The sequence below is a fragment of the Triticum aestivum genome, chromosome 6B (genome assembly GCF_018294505.1).
Source record: "Triticum aestivum cultivar Chinese Spring chromosome 6B, IWGSC CS RefSeq v2.1, whole genome shotgun sequence".
Taxonomy (NCBI): domain Eukaryota; kingdom Viridiplantae; phylum Streptophyta; class Magnoliopsida; order Poales; family Poaceae; genus Triticum; species Triticum aestivum.
Window position 1 is genome coordinate 654,864,272 of NC_057810.1, and position 4,936 is coordinate 654,869,207.

Genomic DNA, 4,936 nt, shown 5'->3' on the forward strand with positions numbered 1-4,936 from the left:
GTCCGGCATGAGCAAGACGTGGGACATGGATGTTCCCACAGCCGACGAAGAGTAGAATAAGGCCGGTCACTTTTAATGTAACAAACCTACTATTGATGAAAATGACGTATCCGCTTTTATTTGATGCACTGAATTGGATGACCGGCTCAGCTAGTGCTATCAGCGAACACATCTGCGGATGTTTTGCGTGCTTTGATAGACGGAGTTGGAGATGCGCTAAATGAGTGGATCTTGTAGTAGGTACTCCCTTTATCCCAAAAAATAATGTGTATTGCATTTTCTTCTCTACTACTCCCTCCTTTCCGGTTTATAAGGCTTATCTCAAAATTTTAGTTTTTCCATTTTATAAGGCTCAATTTGGTTGTTTCCCATTACATGTTCAGATTTCAAGGTGCATTAAATCATTGCATGCAAGTATTAAGAGAAAATTGACCAATGCATGTAATTTATGCATGCATGCATTGCAATTAACGCATTGGTAAACATACTTTTTTGAGAAAATAAGAGCATTAATTTGGGACGCGGAGTTTTGGCTCCCGGGCTCATCTGCATCCAGGCTTAGAAAAAAATTCAAAAAAATTCAATTTTTTTTGTGGTGGTACATAATTTGATGCGTGAGGTGCGCCCAAAAAATCAACTCATTTGAGTAACTGAGCAGCTCTCGGCAAAAAAGACAAAATCAGGGTCTGTAAAAATGTGTACTGTTCACGCACTGTTTTGACCCGATTTGTCTTTTTTGCCGAGAGCTGCTCAGATCTCCAAATGAGTTGAATTTTGGGCGCACCTCACGCGTCAAATTATCTACCACCACAAAAAAATTTGGAATTTTTTAAATTTTTCTAGTATTTTTTTTGAATTTTTTACTGAGCGGGAGCAGATGAGCCCGAGCTCCAGGATGAATTATCGCATTAATTTGGTGCTTTTGCAAACTCCAAAAGGTATTCCACCACTCATCATCTACCTTGGTTGGTGAGATTTTTGAATTGAGCCTTATAAACCGGAAAAGAGGGAGTACCTAAAAGAAATATAATGATCCGTCTCCCCTCTTACGTCCTCCACTTCGTCCGTCCCTCCCCCGCCCGCAGGTCGTCCTTCCCTCCTCCTGCACTTGCCATGATTTTTGGCCCCCAATTAATGGCATTTACTTCCTTGCAAAGAAATAGGGATTGAGATTCTCCTTTCCAGATCGGAGGCTCGGAGCAGTCGATCCCCTCGTCCACGTCCCGTTTTCCTTCCCGCGCCGCCGCACTGATCTGCATCCGTACTCATCCTTCGCCGCCACCGTTGAAGTCGCCTCGTACCTCTCTCTCTCTCTCCCTCTCTCTCTCTCTCATCCAACCTCCATCCTCACTTTTCCTGCCATGAGCCGTGATCTCCCTGGTCCTGTCGCGGCGGCGGATGACAGACAACGTCTCAGAACGTCCTGCTCGAGCATGGCAACGGCGGCCTAGAAGCAGCTGTGCGACAAGGCGGCCTCAAGCAAGCGGTTGGTAGAGGCGCTGGAGTGTGCGACGCGTTTCTTGTACTTCCATGTTGGTGGTGCCTTTGGTCATGTGAAGGTATTTTGTCCATCGATGGTGTATGTGTGTCAAGATTTCCAAATGCATGTCATTCTTGGATGTCGGCCCATGTTTCACTTGATCTGTGTGGCACTATGCAGAAAGTCTGAGCCCAAGAAAACTCTACTGCTGCTTCACAGCTTCTGTTGATTAGTCGTATAAAAAAGAGTCCTGAGCAGACAAGTATCCTTTTATTATGTTTATATAAGTTCATTGCTACCAGTTTTACTTCTCTTTTCTGAACATATTGGTGTGTGTGTGTGTGTGTGTGTGTGTAAAATGCTATCATAGGATATTTTATTGTTCCAGTCACATTCATATTATAGTTCATTCTTAGCAAATAGTAGCGTCTACTTAATTAATCAGTACTAAGATCTGGTGGTTTTTTGGTAGTTTAATCAGTATCTTGCACTTCTTATCAGGACTCTTTAGGAACTTCTAAATTTTTATTTTTCCTTAGTTGATGTGTGTTGTGTCTAGTTAAAATTGTATGACTAATAGCTTTCTTTCTGTTTTCTCTTCAATTACAGCTTGTGGACACATAGGTCCTGAAAAAGGCAGTTTTGCTGTCTATTGTTGTTATAACAGTGTAAATTGGATGGTTATCTCTACTACCTAAAAGAAACATAATGATCCGTCTCCCCTCTTACGTCCTCTACTTCGTCCGTCCCTCCCCCGCCCGCGCGTCGTCCTTCCCTCCTCCCGCACTTGCCATGATTTTTGGCCCCCAATTAATGGCATTTACTTCCTCCCAAAGAAGTAGGGATTGAGATTCTCCTTTCCAGATCAGAGGCTCGGAGCAGTCGATCCCCTCTTCCACGCCCCATTTTCCTTCCAGCGCCCCCGCACTGATCTGCATCCTACTCATCCTTCGCCGCCACCGTTGAAGTCGCCTCGTACCTCTCTCTCTCTGTCTCTCTCTCTCCTCACTTTTCCTGCCATGAGCCGTGATCTCCCTGGTCCTATCACGGCAGCGGATGACAGACAACGTCTCGGAACGTCCTGCTCGAGCACGGCAATGGCGGCCTAGAAGCAGCCGTGCGACAAGGTGGCCTCAAGCAAGCGGTTGGCAGAGGCGCTGGAGTGTGCGACACGTTTCTTGTACTTCCATGTTGGTGGTGGCTTTGGTCACGTGAAGGTATTTTGTCCATCGATGGTGTATGTGTGTCAAGATTTCCAAATGCATGTCTGATTTTCTGCTCAGATTATCTGTAATACTACAACCCAACATCAGCATTCTTGGACGTCGTCCCATGTTCCACTTGATCTGTGTGGCACTATGCAGAAAGACTCTGAGCCCAAGAAAACTCTACTGCTGCTTCACTGCTTCTGCTGATTAGTCGTATAAAAAAGAGTCCTGAGCAGACAAGTATCCTTTTATTATGTTTATATAAGTTCATTGCTACGAGTTTTACTTCTCTTTTCTGAACATATTGGTGTGTGTGTGTGTGTGTGTGTGTGTGTGTGTGTGTGTGTGTGTGTGTGTGTGTGTGCGTGTGTGTGTAAAATGCTATCATAGGATATTTTATTGTTCCAGTCACATTCATATTATAGTTCATTCTTAGCAAATAGTAGCGTCTACTTAATTAATCAGTACTAAGATCTGGTGGTTTTTTGGTAGTTTAATCAGTATCTTGCACTTCTTATAAGTACTCTTTAGGAACTTCTAAATTTTTATTTTTCCTTAGTTGATGTGTGTTGTGTCTGGTTAAAATTGTATGACTAATAGCTTTCTTTATGTTTTCTCTTCAATTACGGCTTGTGGACACATAGGTCCTGAAAAGGCAGTTTTGCTGTCTATTGTTGTTATAACTGTGTAAATTGGATGGTTAATGAGTAATAAAAATAATAATAGTATATAATTGTGCATGTGGTCATCTTCAAATTGATTTTTTTTACTATGTTACTTTACTTATCTTGACATTTATCATAGTTCAAACTGCGTGTTTGAATTTCCATAGCTAATTTATAGAGTCCAAAGAAAGAAGAAAAGTTCTACTTATAAAACATCCAAATCAGAAAGCTGCCGTGAAGAATGCTCATTCTGCTAGGAGCATATGTACAATAATAGCAGACCATTATCTGCAGATGATATGCAAAAAGCAGAGATGTGTGCCATGTTTATGCAGGAGAAGTATGGCAAGCTTGACACAAGTAAAATGTGTGATAAACCTGAGATGACACAAAATAAAAAATCATCTGTGTTCGTGAACTCAAATGTGTCTCATGTGCCCAGAAGTTCCCTCGCATCAACTTCTAGAAACAACCCGTTGACCCAAGCCAATCAACTTATATACAGAATGTTGTACCTCTACATGATAATCCAGAAATCATGGTCAGTCCAAAGCTAAACAAAGCTCCCAGAGAGGCCCCCATAGAGAAATTGGATTCCAAGTGGATTCGTTGACAGATATCACCAGGTATACCTTTGCTTTGTGCTTCCTCACTTGCCCAATTACTTAGAATGTTGGATCTTTTCGAGTTCAATAAACTTCTTTGGACAAAAAGAACCAGTGAAATTGTAGTTAATGGAGTGTTTGGCGACTTAAGAACTTGATGTGCATTGTCTATTATTTGTAACAACGCCCCAAATTTTGTGAATTGCGTAAACCATATATTATATCAAGTTTGATCTCCAAGAAGAAAACAGATGCAGTATAGTATATGAATGGCTATATAGTATATGTAAGATAGCTGACAACTATTGGATTATGGCAATAATTGTAGGATTAGCCAAGTAGAAGCTCAAGTCGGCTGGTTATTTGACTGGGTTTTCTTACACACATCTGCAGGTTGCGGAACAACCATGCCTAAGATCATGTGTTGCCGCAATTGAAGGGATGTTGAGCATTCTTTATATTTTCTCATTATTTTGTGCGGATGTAGGTTATGAAAGGACGTCTCACGAGAGCAGCGTTTTGGCTCCCGCTACCCGGGCTCAGATGAGCCCGGGAGTGAACAGTAAATGCATTTAAAATATCAAACAAATTCAAAACAATTATGGTGAAAGATGGTTAGGCGCATGATATTCGTGCAAATTTTTCTGACATTTGGAAATTTGAGGAGCTCGTGGCAAAAAAAAATTAGGTGTGAGAGAAACATATGGAAAACAGTACGGATTTTTCTTTTTTGCCGCGCGTTTTGAATGTCCAAATATCACGAAAAATTGCACGAACGTCACGCACATGCGTATCTTGCTTGCAATTTTTTTGGGATTTTTCAATATTTTTTCCTATTTTCTGCAATTTTACTTCACCGGGCTCATCCGAACCCGGTCTCCGAAGTGGATTACTGTTTTCTGGTTCTCTTTCTACTTCGCCCTTATATTATTCCCCTATCTTGCTCTCCAACGGTCTATTCTGTTTTTTGTGTTGTAG